At 49.6% G+C, this 13,742-nt stretch overlaps 1 long non-coding RNA gene across 4 annotated transcripts; it reads right to left on the bottom strand.

Annotated features, from left to right (window-relative positions):
- Positions 1–10,094: 10,094 nt before the first annotated feature.
- On the bottom strand, positions 10,095–13,225 carry LOC112812926 (uncharacterized). Of its 4 annotated transcripts, none has more exons than XR_003205394.2 (4): positions 12,940–13,218; positions 11,260–11,387; positions 10,790–10,921; positions 10,095–10,646 (listed from the first exon to the last, which is right to left on the bottom strand). It is a non-coding gene; the product is annotated as an uncharacterized lncRNA (long non-coding RNA). The 4 variants fall into 4 exon arrangements; XR_003205392.2 differs by having other exon boundaries at positions 10,790–10,926; XR_003205393.2 differs by having other exon boundaries at positions 10,790–11,387; positions 12,835–13,225.
- Positions 13,226–13,742: the final 517 nt, after the last annotated feature.

Genomic DNA, 13,742 nt, shown 5'->3' on the forward strand with positions numbered 1-13,742 from the left:
TCATCCTCGCCGGGATGGGTTCCCGGGACGCCACATTTAGCACCTGCTCACGTGGATTTAGCACCTGCTCACGTGGGAAGGGAGGTAAGCGGACACATGGACCAGAGGCGGGGGACCGTGCATTTTCCAGTGATGCTGAGCAGCCTGTTTTTATCACACGGAAAGCAGGTTTTACGGCTGCCTCTGTTTCACGGGCTGGTGATGCCCCAGTGCACGTGGCCTGGCATTCGGGGGCTCACGGCCACCTGCGTTCAAGCGTCACTCCGGCCTGCGGGTGGAGCTGGGTCCAAACACGACTTTTAAGCAGGTGTGAATCCAGCACTCGTGGCGCTTATTTTATTAGGGAACATGAGCTTTACGCAAGTCATTATGAACCGTGCGACGCTGGGCAGGGGGTGTGGGTGGTGGCGTCCGCCGAGGAGGACAAGCCTGGCTTCTGGGTTGGGAGGGCCCCCCCTTCAAAGGAACATGAGTGCAGAAGAGAGTATGGGCTTTCTGCACGTGAGTGCTGGGTCTGCGTGCACACATACACGTACACAGTCACGGCCTCGCCACGATGTGTGGTCAAGTACTCACTGCTTGGTTGGTATCGAGAGCCTCCAGGTGCTGGAGGAAGACCCCAGCTCAGCTCTTCTCCCCACCAACCCCTCTATGTGACAGTAAAGCCCGGGTCCAGTTCTCAGACCCAATTCTGCCCGTTCACAGATATGCATGGTGCTAAGCACCCTCATACTGTCAGTTGCGTGGTTTCAGTGTTACGTGTTAAGAAAAAAAAAAAGGAGAGAGAGAGATAATGGGACAGTAGTTAAAGTGGTAAAAGCAGATTTCATTCAGGGATGTTGCAACAGAGGCTAGGAGACCTTGGTAGAGACCCAGCTCAGCTCTGAATACCGCGTGGGCAAGTGGGGTTCACAGCCAAGGGGCAGGTGGGTTTGTGGACGGATAATTATCAGGAGGAGCATCAGGGATCGGGGGGATTCTGGCTAAACTGATCTCTCAGGACTCCTGCTGAAGGCAGAGCAGGGTGATCAGTGTTACCTGGGGAGGGGGCGGGCAATGAGGAACCCACTCAGATATCCAGGCGACCAGGTATCCAGATGACCACATACTGACATGACCAGATATCCAGGTGAGCAACTATCCAGGTAGGCAGATATCCAGACCAGGTATGCAGGTGACCAGGTATCCAGGTGACCAGATATTGAGGGTGGTAGAAGATGAGGAACCCAATCAGACATTCAGGTGACCAGATATCCAGCTGACCAGATATTGGAGGTGACCAGATGTAGGGGGAGATAATCTGTAGAGTGCTATCCCCGTCTTTGTCAATGCCCTGCATGGGTTCCCTGTGGCTACAGTAACAAGTTACCCCAAACAGGTGGCTCAGACAGTGGCTGCAACAGAGGCCTGGGGAGCTGAGGAAGGGTCCTCTGGGGGCATCAGTTTCCGCTGTCCAAGCCCTGGTTTCAGGTGGTACCCCCAGGACACGCCTACACACAGTTCAATGGACAAAGGTGAATCCGCGGTTGGGGGGTGCTCATGAGGCCCCACTCAGGACTGGCGCTGAGGCCCAAATATTAACTCTCGTAGTGCTGACATCCCTCTGGGCCCTGGACTTAGCGTCGGGCATGCCCTGCAGGTGCACGCCGCCCCAGGGGACCCTGTGTCCTGCCCTTTGGTGGGCTCTGGTTTTGGGGGGACATGGCCCTTTTCCACCAGGAGGTCTACACAGGGCCCGTGGGGCCTGGCGTCATGGAGAGATCCAGGGTTCGGGCGTTGGGACCTTCATTGGGATTGTTGCAGCTTCATTCACATGCCCCCCTCCTAACTCGTCAGACTAGCTCTGCTGCTGGGGGTCCCGGGGACAGACCCTGGGCTCCCCCTCCTTCAGTGCGGACCCCTCCATCCCACAGAATGCCTCCCCAAACCCAGAATTTATAAACCATCACTGGGTCCCCAAGACATGCGTTCGGAACAGGGAACCCCCACACGCACCCCAAGCCCTCGGGTTTGCACACGTCATGCATTCTTGTTCGCCCCCGCGGCTCTCCGCACCTCTACTTTGAGATGTGCGGGGCGGGCCTGACACTGGGTCTCACATGCGGCCTGAGAACCCGTAGCCCAAACGGGCGGATGTTCTCGAGAACGGTCATGAGTCACAGATGCTATCTGTCCCCTCGTCTGCATCTCGTTCCCAACTCTGGGGCCCACCCCCTCCCTGAGCTGTCCCTGCCCCCACGCGGTGGTTATCATGATCCATGGCACGGATGACAGGTTGAAAGCTGAGGATGGCCCCCACCCCAGCTGCAACTGAGCACCCTGTGTCCCCCCCAGAGCACTTGAAAAGGAAGAGGGGACGTTTCCACGGGCAAGTTGAAGGCGGAAGGAAAGACTTTACTCTGCGGACAGGGCTGCCCCTCTGTCCACCTGCCTTGAGAATGGCCAGACCTTCAAGGAACGTGAGCAGCCCTGTGGTTTGCTGTCCAGCGCCTGGGCTGTGCTGTGTGACCTCAGGCGGTGTCTGAACCCCTCTGAGGCTTTGCCTCTGGTGTGAAAACCCACAGCCCCTCCTGGACTGGCCGTAGGGACGAAATATAAGATGTCCACATGGGATCATGATGGAATTTGCTGGGGAAAATCCGTGTTCAGACCAACACATTCGGGTTTAGAAAAGAGAATATTTCTTCTATGTCCCAGGGATGCGGCGGAGTTACTCATAAACCCGACTGGTTGATGTTACAAGGGATGTGGAAACCATTCCATAGAGCACTTACTGCACATCGTCCCGATTGCCACACATATTGTGTGTTTTGTATCCTGCGCACGTTATTATGTATCACGCACACTCCAGAATGGGTGCACAATACAATGTGGGACGTTTTCGTGCAACACAGTCTTTGTTGGAGCTCCGCACGCACGCAAAACCATCCTGAGTCATAGCTCGTTGGCCAAAATTTGCGAGACACACAAAGCTCCGGATTTTCTTATTGACTTTAGAACTGTGGACACAGATCCTCCCGGCAGAACGTGGAATCACCGCGAAGCCTCAGAAAGAGCACAAAAAAATAGTGTTTCTCTTCTCTTCACGCATGATGTCGTAAAGATGGGGGGGTGGCTCTCATGCTCCGGAGGGCATGGAAGCCCCCGGAAGGTTTGTGCACATCCCACCCAGGGCTTTTGATTCTGCAGTGGCCTCTGGGCTGTGTCCCAGGTGAGCCCCACCTCTCTCCCCGCGTGAGGTGAGGCTTTAAATCAGGGAGCTGAACGGTGGCGTTCTCTGGAACCTAGTCCTGCCACCAGGGTAAGCATCAGGTTTTCCAGAGAGTTGCCCACACGTGGGTTTTGTTGGACGAGAATCTGGTGACCCAGGAGACATGTTGGCCCCGGAACCGTCCTGCGATCCTGCCTCACGAGCTGGGGGCTCGGAAACAGCGTGTGATAAAACCCAGGTAGCATACGTATCTTTAGGATTTTCAGTTTTGCTTGCATTTTCAGTTTTGGGTTTTGGCACCCGAATGTTCTTGCTTTAATGACGATGGCCACCCCACTTCATTTTTTGCCCATGTGGTTAACGGGTTTGGATTTGGATGAAAGAATGTCCGTTCCCCTTAGATGACGGGGCTCCGGCAGCCTGGGGCGTATCGTCCGAGCTTTGGTGACAATAATGGACAGAGCCTGCAAGGTGATGTTGTCTTGTGAAATAATGAGAAAATACAGCGGACCATCCCATGATGCCTGTGCTGGGTATCTATCCGAAGGACACAAAAATCCCTAAATCGAAAAGACACCTGCACTCCTCTGCTCACAGACCCCCCCCCCCGATTCACAGCACCCGAGACAAGGAAGCAACGTAAGTACCCGCGGATGGATGAATGGACAAAGCGGTCCGTGCACATAGATCATCTTGATTGTACCTGTTTTCCTTGAGGACACAAATACAAGAATTATCATATCCCGTGCTGACTAGGTGTGGGGTGATTTTTGTTTTGTTTTGTTTTGTTTTGTTTGTTTGTTTGTTTGTTTGTTTTTGAGCTCCTTTGGGCGCATCCTGTGGGTCTTCCGGGAGGATATGACAAAGCCGGCTGGCTGGGGTTTTGGAGCATCCCGGCCTGGTGGGCAGGAATCTGGGTCTTCTGCACGTGTCCACACTGGCTTCCACGGACATTGCTGTGTTTCCACCTGGTTCTAGCTGTGGCCCCTGTTCTATGGGAGCCCTTGTCCCCGTGGCCACCCTCCCGTCCTGCTTGCTGCTGCAGGGCTCACCTGGTGCTGATGCAGAGTCGCTTGCTGCATCACGCACAGGGCATTGGTGGACCTCTGGCCCCTGTCCCTCGGCTGAGTTCTGTGCCCGCGCCCCCTGGGGGATGAGGAAACACTGTCCACTCTCCACTGTGCTTCTGGATTTCCTGGGGAGGCTGCTTCTGGCTCCTTGTGCCTCCATTTCTGTCCACCGCACCACACGGAAACATGAGGGAAGGGCGGGACTACGGACTCTACCAGCTCACAGCCGGGAAACGAGCAAAGGTCCCTGATGTCAGCTGCCCCGAAGATGACACCGGCTGGCCAGTGGCCACTGCCAACCCCAAAGACACGAATCCCTACAGTCACACGAGGAAACCGTGAAGCACCCTCACTACATCCGCTTTTCTATGTGGAGGGCACATACCCTTCACTGGTATGTCCACCAGTCAGGGACCCCAAAAGTACTTCTTAAAAACCCTAGTGGTAAAAAAACAAAACAAAACAAAACAAAAACCTAGCGGTGAGAGATCAGAGTTTGAGAAAGACACATGAATTAACTGTTGTCATCAAATTTTGGAAGAAGTTCACCACTTACCTGCTGAGCGGGTATTTATAGGGTTCTTACTTAATGGGAATGTGAGTTGGTTGGATGGTGTCCCCCAAACTCATGTGTACTCGTCCCTGAGAATGGGACCTTATTTGCAAATGGGGTCTTTGCAAATATAAGTGAAGGATCTGAGATGAGCTCATCCTGCATGAGGGTGGCCCTAAATCCAATGACAGGTGTCCTTGTGAGAGACAGAAGAGGAGACACGGACACAGAGGAGAAGCCACGTGAGGACGGAGGCAGAGATGGGAGGGTCGCGGCCACCAGCCCAGGGACACCTGGAGCCCCAGAAGCTGGAAGAGGCAGGAAGGACCCTCCCCTGGAGTCTCCATAGGGAGCACGGTCCTGCCCCTCTTAGATCTCAGTGGTCCTGCCCCGCCTGGATCTCAGTGGTGCTGCCCCGCCTGGATCTCAGACTCTGGTCTCCAGAGCTGGGGGTGGCCGGATACATTTCTGTGGTTTTGGGCCACCTGATTTATGTTGCTTTGCTTCGGTCGCCCCCAGGGTGACTCACACACTGATAATACCCCAACCTCAGCCCAACACCTCCATCTTTCCATGTGCGAAAATCTTTCTCCGGCCGTGAGAAATACGACTCCCATTACCCCCATTAAACCCATTCATTAGCTTAAGCCCAGAATCCGCAGAAAGCAGTTTCAGAATATGCACGCCGTGCCGGAATTATACTTGTTCAGCATTTCTGTGTGTTCGGAATTCAGCCATAAAAACGTATGCTCAGAAATCCCTCTGGACAAACCGGCCCTCATTTTAATGAAAGTCTCCGTCCACGCTTGGAAGCAGGGATCGGTGTATCCTATTACCCTCGAGACCAGGACTGGTAGATGCTTTCGATGGGCGCTTACGTTACACAGGAGAAGCAATTAGGATTCTAATAGGAAAAAAAAAAAAAAAAAAAAAAGTCCAGACATTTGCCAAGCATTGCGAGGTGCCTCTGGTTATTTTGGAAAAAGACATCGTAAAAATGTCTATGTTTCATTCGCATCTCGCTGCTTTCTACATTCCCACATTTCTTCAATTAAAAAAAAAAATCCCCTAAGATGAATATTTAAAGGCTATGCATTGTATCTCCCTACGCCTACGAAGAAAACATGAATTTAAGAGGTGCTGAGCCTCATGGCCTGAGACCCTCCAAGTGTTTAGTCAAAATCACTTTCTTGACGAAGTTCTTAGAACCAAAATCCAGTTCAACACGCGCGCTTTCACGTTCACGTTCTAAAAACCCCAGACCGTTGCGCGCAAACTCTCGTAAACTGTTTTTCTCCGCTCGGTGTCTGGCACACCACGGCTGGCAGATCCAGGAGGCCCTAAAGGGGGAATTTTCAACTTTCCTTTGGCTACCCGCCCGGAGTTCACATCTGGGTGGTCACCGCCTGCCACGCGGGAAATAGGGGATTTGGGAAACGCGTCTTAGCAAACGTTGAGGACTTTTTAAGGTCGGCATCGTTTGCGTGCACGCCTTTGCATCGGAAACCCTTTGGCGGGAAAGGGTCATAAACAGAGCCGCGGAAGATTGCATGTCTCCTGCGGGGACGGCCACGTGATCACCCGCGGCTGAGGAATTCTGGTCCGCCGCACACCTCTCTGGATTCCTTCAAACATAAAACCCGGACGGCGTTGACCGACTACCTACACTGACCTCCCTCCCTCCCCCATTCACGTCTAAGAGAATATTCTTTATGAACTCACTCACCTTCTCCAGAGGGTTCTTGAGGATCTCAAGTCCCCAAATCTGGGGAGACAATGATTCCAACGTGGATTCCTTCCCTTTGCAGAATGCACTTCTTGTGCCTTGTTGAAGCAAACGTTCCCTATCCCATAAACCATAAAGACACCTTCCTATTCTCTCCCCACACCCCCTTGCTGGAAGTTACAATGATTCCTCATTTGTCAGGATGTGCTTAATCTACCTCGACCGTTGTGTCTCTAAATGGTGGGTTAGAGATTGCCTTAGTTAGCTATGCCGTGTAACAAAGGAGCACAAACTTAGCAGCCCCACATGACTTCCGTTTTGTCGTTCCCGTTTCTGGGCACAGGTTGCACACTGCCGAGCTGGGTTTTCAGGCTGTGAGCTGAAAACCCGGAATTAAGGTGTCCGCGGGGCTATGTGTCTTCCCAGAATCCACTCCCGAGCTCATTCGGGATGCTCACAGAATTCACCCCCTTCTCATGCTTTGGCTGTCTCTCTCTGTCTCCCCTTTCTCCCCCCGCGCGTGGAAGGGCTCGTGTGATGGATTACGCTGGGTAAATTCATCTCCAGATCTTGCATGCAGGTAAGTAGGTGCCTTAATTATACCCTCAATTTGCTTGATGAACATCATGACATATATATGGGTGTGGTGCCGCGCGAGATGGTCCTAGGGGCCAGAATCATGCCCATCACGAAGATTTAGCCTAATTTGTATTTTTTCTTAATGGATAGCTGATTGTCCACCATCTACCGAAGTATCCATCCTTCCCCCCCACCCCGATGTGTGGCGATGCCATTTCTGCCATGAACAGAGTCCCCATTTATGTACAGACATGGGTGTCTTTGGTCGATTCTTGCCCCCAACCCTCCATGCTTAAAGTCACTCTTTTTTTTTAAAGTCAATTTACTTTCTTTTTTTTTTTTTTTAGTAATCTCTACGCCCAGTGTGTGGCTCAAACTCACAACCCTGAGATCAAGAGTTGCACTCTCCTTGGACTGAGCCAGCCACGTGCCCCTCACTTGAGCTTTATATATTGATATTCGGTAGGGCAAATGCCATCCCCTTTTTTTCTTTTTCTTTTTCTTCTTCAAAAATCTTTGCATCCCTTTTTTCTTTTTCTTCTTCAAAAATCTCTGGGTCCCTTTTTTCTTTTATCTGAGTTCATGCATCATCTCTTCATGTCCCTGAGAGACTCCGTTTGGCTTTGACTTTGCACTCATTCAGGGCATCCATCAGCCTCTGCATCTATACACAGCTGACCTTCCTGTTTTTTGTAGATTCCCTTTTCTGTCCTTCTGCAAAACATATATTTTCTCAGCAAAGGATCGACATGCCCTTTGTGAACCTTCTCCCTGGCCCTCACTGCCTGTGTTACCAGGACAGAGAGGATGTCCCAGCATCCAGCTACCAATTGTCCCCGAGGAGCCCTGCTCCTGGACCCACTTGTGCTGCAGGGCCTGGGCCGCTCTGATTGGCCGGCATGGGTCACATGGCCAGCCCTGCATCCCAGAGGGTGCTCTGTGGAGGCAGGAGCTCCCTGACAGGGGCAAAGGGGGATGCCCACTCTACAGATGTCCCCTGGATTGATCGCTGTGTTTTTATGGAGGAGGCTCAGAGCTTCCCCGGTGCGGGGCGCATCCAGAAGCCAGATCCAACAGTTCTTATCGACATTATGCACCTTAGTCCTCTTCCCGACAAAGTACAAACCAGCCTCTGAAGACCTCCCGTGTTTCAGAGCTGGTTCAGCTTTATTTTACCCCCAAGATCCTGTTTTCTGTGACAGCTATGAAAATGAAGGAAACCCCCTTTTCCTTGGAACATACTTGGGGATTTTTTACCACCCCATCCTGTAACTGTTGGACCGTACAATGGTTTGCAAAGTGTCTTTGATCAACAGTAGCTTCGAGGGGTGCCGGGCTGGCTCTATGGGGGGAGCGCTTGATTCTTGATCTCGGGGTCGTGAGTTTGAGCCCCATGCTGGGTGTAGAGCTTATATCAATCAATCAATCAATCAATCAATCAATACAGTCGCCTCGATAAGTAGTGTATATTACGTTTGCGAGGCGGTTCATATCTATTTTTCAAATATTTATTAGCTATAGACAAATATGTATATATATCTACATATATGTATTTGTTTAATATATGGGTTGTGCAGATGTTTGAAATGACATTTATATTAATATGATTATCCGATTTGGGCGAAGTAACCGTATTTACGCCAATCCTTGGCCTTGCAGGAATACTCGGTGTCAACGCACACACGTGGGGCTCAGTCTTCCAGCTTGGTTTTCTCTTCCACGGGGCGCAGATCTAGAAAGAACGAGCTCGTCTAGAGCTTTCCGAAACATTCCCTGCTTTCTCGCAGTTACTTACGTAGGTTTGCTTCAATCAAGCATTTACATCTTGGATGTATCTGTGATTTCCTTCCTGGGTGTGGGGTAAAGTGAAAATGGACTTTTCCTAAATGCCTGATTCCTCGGGCAGAACGGTCTGTCAGGTAGCATCTCTCCCCACCCCCCCGCCACAATGGACTTTTGACGCATTCTCAATTATGCAAAACACAATTATGCAAAAATACAGAGAGCCCACAGCTGCAGTGAGAGCTGTCCCACGAGGAGAGCTGGGACGCAGGGGGGTAAATCACACCCAAATTCCAGGAAGCGATTTGGCAACATAAATTGAAGAAAGTCTGAAATTAAAAAAAAAAAAAAAATAACAGACACACTTATCTCAGGGGCCCTGCCCCACCTGGATCTCAGTGGTCCTGCCCCGCCTGGATCTCAGGGGTCTGGTCTCCGGAGCTGGGGGAGAATGTTGCCCCAAGTCCCCCAATTTAAGGTCCTTTGTTATGATTGCCCCAGGAAATCAAGTCAGCAGCTGTGCAGCATGCTCTAAATGACAATGGTGTCCCCAGGGTCCCCCCCATCTCTTATCCCTCACGTGCAGGGAAACAAGAGCCCCTGTCTGAGCCCCGACCCAGTCTGCCCCTTTGAGGTGGGACCCTGATTTTCAAAGGGAAATAGAAGAAGAGCACCCACACCTTACGACGGTGTGAAGCCAGCACCACCCCAAGCCATATGGAGAAACCTTTCAGGTCAATACGCAGAGCCGTACCCAGGCTTGGCAGCCACTGGTCTGTGGTGAGGGAAGAAGTGACAAAGATGGGCCATGTAAGCCACACCGCTGCCCACACCTAAGCAGGCTCCCCACTGCTAATGTTCATAGACTTTCATGAGCGGCTCTGATTCCAATAAAGCCCCATCACAAACCATCCTTCTGCCTCAGGGACATTCTTAAGATGTTAGTCACACCCCAAGACAGGTGGGTGCATGGAGCAGAGGAAGTGTTTGGGACAATGCTCCAAAATCTAGTCTCCAGGAGCATTCGATGTTCCAAGTGGTTCTCAAGAGGACTCTCTACATGCAATGATAGTTCTATAGCGAGGTTTGAACTGCACCATAGGAAAAACATGTCCCACACACTTTTAGGTTCTGTGCCTGGGGGCTGTCAATTAAACTGAGAACATGCATTTCCAAGAGGAAAAATAAAAAGATTTTATTTATGCATTTGGTGTGCATACACACAGGAGAGTTCAGTGATGAATATAGGGAGTGAAAAAAAAAAATCTCTTCCCATCTTGGCTTCTCTGAGTAGGGTCCTGAAAATGACATTGGCTCCAGAGAGATCAACAAGAGAAACACAAGCAGTAGTTTATTAACATTGCATCACACTTACACATGAGAGTACCCAGAGATGAGTAACACTGAGGGTTGGTTAGAAGGGGCTTATATACTTTTTCAGGCTAAACAAAGGCAAAGGGATTTTGGGTTCCTGCACTATGGAAGCAAGTTATGGGAAAGTGACCAGGATAGTATGGTGAACGGGGTGTTCCGTGGTGTTTGTTATGCGGATGTAAGTCAAGACGTCCTCCATTGATAAGAGTTGTTACAAGGGGGTCCTCTTCCAGCTCTGGGACAGGGAGACATCTCTACAAGGGGATATTTCACTTATGAATGTGAATTTTCTTTACAGAAATGGGCGCCCCGTTCCTAGAGCGTCTCCTGCTTCTGCTGGTTCTCGGTGACCTTTAGTTTAAAATAGTCCACATTTTGGGGGTGGGGTGCTGGGGTCCCCGTGAGGAGTAGCTGAAGGGATGCTTAGAATCAGGGGCATCTCTACCCTCCTAAAAGGCGGGGGCAGTGTGGGGGTGGGGAGAAAAAGCCCTTACCTTACAAGAGCACAGATGACTTTGTGGGACCATCGATGGGTTTTCTCAAAACAAACAGCAGGTAAGAAAGGTTGCAATGATGTTGGTCCAGACAGATATGAGTGGTCTCTGCATCTCCTGCAGGGCCATAAACTGCTCTGGACAGAGGGTTTGGGTGGGTTTTACTGCTTTCTGCCTTCTGGGGCAGAGAGCGGGCCAGAAGAGGAACTTATGGAGCTCTGCTTCCCGGGAGTTGCGGGTTTGTGCCGGATGAGGGAAGCGCCTGGAGAAGGCTTCTTTCTGCCTCTGGTCGACACTCAATGCCTTCAGCTCAAAATAATCTTAACACCAGCTCTGGGTCCCCACGAGGCACAAAGACACAGGAAGGAGGACAAGAGGGAAGCCAGCCGTAGGGTGCAAAATGTGTGAATTCTGCGTGGGTCCGGGGAAACGTATTTGGGGGTTTCTTTTGAAAAGCCACCAGCACAAACCTTTCTGTGGAATGCTGTTTTCTTTCGTCTGCAGGAAAGCAGGGTCACGCGACCCTTGGCGCCGGAGGAGGGGGAGGGGCGACCTGCCTGCCTGCCTGGCGGGGCTTCAGTGAGCGCCAGCCCGAAGCCTGGAGGGGAGCAGAGGGGACATAGGATCCCAAACCACATAAGCTCGTTTCTCTCCAGGGTACATGAGAGGTGTACCAAAACTATGGTGAACCATCCCCCAAATCAAGAAACACAAGTCTTCCCATAACGAAATGATCAGATAGCGTTAAGAAATACATATGGCACAGTTATGCTAAAACCATGCCAAATCATCCCCCAAATACAATAAAAGCTAATTCGGCCAATAACAAAGTGATCGGATAACATTAAAAAGATATATGGGACTGTTGCGCTAAAATTATGCCAATTGTCCCCCAAATAAAAAAATAAAAGATAATTCTGCCCATAACAAAATGATCAGATAACATTAAAATATATATATATTTTTATCCCATATATATATACATAAGACAGTTGCACTAAAACTATGTGAAATTGTCGCCCAAATAAAAAAAAGGTAATTCTTCCAATAACAGTTAGAGACAAGGTCTGAAAGATAATGCAGGCGGTGTGCTTAAAAAGTACCTTTTGAGATAATGTCTAACTTTCAGAAAAGTTGCAAGAATAATATAAGAACTCACACACAGTACTCAAATTTACAAATTGGTGTGCATTTTGTCATATGAGTGTGTGTGTGTGTGTGTGTGTGTGTGTGTGTAATGCCTTTCAGCCCTCAAAGGGGGAAATCACTGAGAAAAGAAAGCATTTTACCCTTTTTAACTATATGCCACAGTTCTATATATATTATATAAACATATATTATACATAGGGTGGGGGGGATTAGGAAAAATGTCAAAAAAGCCTCCTTGAGGAGGGATAATAATAATAAAAAAGTTTATTTACAGAAAGGGGAAAATATTTGCAAACCATATATCTGATCCAGGATTAGTAGCCAAAATACATAAAGAAGTTATACAACTGAACACTAAAAATACAAATAAGCCCATTGAAAAATGGGCAGAAGACATGAATAGACTTTTTCCCCCCAAAAAAACCCATACAAATCAGTAACAGACACGTGAAAAGATGCTCCATGTCATTTGGCTTCAGGGAAATCCCAATCCAAACCTCAATGAGATACCACCTCACACCAGTCAGAATGGCTAAAATTAACAAGTCAGGAAATGACAGATGTTGGCGGGGATGTGGAGAAAGGGGAACCCTCCTACACTGTTGGTGGGACTGCAAGCTGGTGCAGCCACCCTGGCAAACAGTATGGAGGTTCCTCAAACAGTTGAAAATAGAGCTACCCTATGATCCAGCAATTGCACTACTGGGTATTTACCCCAAAGATACAAATGTAGGGACCCAAAGGGGTACGTGCACCCCAATGTTTATAGCAGCAATGTCCACGATAGCCAAACTGTGGAAAGAGCCAAGATGTCCCTCGACAGATGAATGGATAAAGAAGAGGTGGTATACATACAGTGGAAGATTACTCAGCCGTCAGAAAGGATGAATACCCACCATTTGCATCAACATGGATGGAACTGGAGGGGATTATGCTGAGTGAAATAAGTCCAATTCTGCGGGAGCTCACTTTTACGTGGAATCCAAAATAGTCAAACTCACAGAAGCAGAGAGTGGACACGTGGTCTCTAGGTGCTGGAGATGCAGAAATGCGGAGATGTGGGTCAGAGCCATGTGCTTCCCGTGATAGGATGAACGAGTCCAGGCATGGGGACCATAGTCAGCAAAGCTGGGTTGTGAGCCTCAAAGTTGCCAAGACACTAGATCTGAAACATTCTCAGCACAAAATTTAAAAAAAGAAGCAGGTAATTATGGGAGGTGATGAATGTGTTGGGCAACCTCACCATGGTCTGCATTTTGCACCATACAAATGCATCAGCTTATCACTTTATATATCTTAAACTCACACAGAGTCACTTGTTGATCGTATCTCAATTAAGTAGGAAGGAAAAGGCAAAAAAAAAAAAAAAAGTTCAAGAAACAGCTATCAAAGGTATTTTTTTCCCCCGAGTCTTTGAAGGTTTTCAACCGTGTGCACCACGATGGGACGTGACACAAGCCAGGCTCAGAAGAGCACATCCTCATACTGACATTTTCCCTAAAAATGATTCAGACCAGTTACTCAGTTATTTTGTCTATTTCTGCTCTTGTGATGCTAATTACCAGTTGTAATACTGAACTGAAGGGTGGGTTTCTGAATCCGGATTCACCCCCCATAGTGGGACTGCCCCCTCTAACCTTACAGACTCAGAAGTCTGATTTCACCCCAATTGCCAAAGCCAAGCAATCCCTGAAGGCTCAACTCACGTTAGCCTGACTCACACAGACCTGAAGTACACACCTCAGGGGAAATTGATTGGTTCATGCAGACCGATAGCTCATCCTGGCAGGGAAGGGTTTTCTCC

Source organism: Callorhinus ursinus, unplaced genomic scaffold (genome assembly GCF_003265705.2).
Source record: "Callorhinus ursinus isolate GAN/ISIS: 27379988/994484 unplaced genomic scaffold, GSC_fseal_2.0 scaffold16, whole genome shotgun sequence".
Taxonomy (NCBI): Eukaryota; Metazoa; Chordata; class Mammalia; order Carnivora; family Otariidae; genus Callorhinus; species Callorhinus ursinus.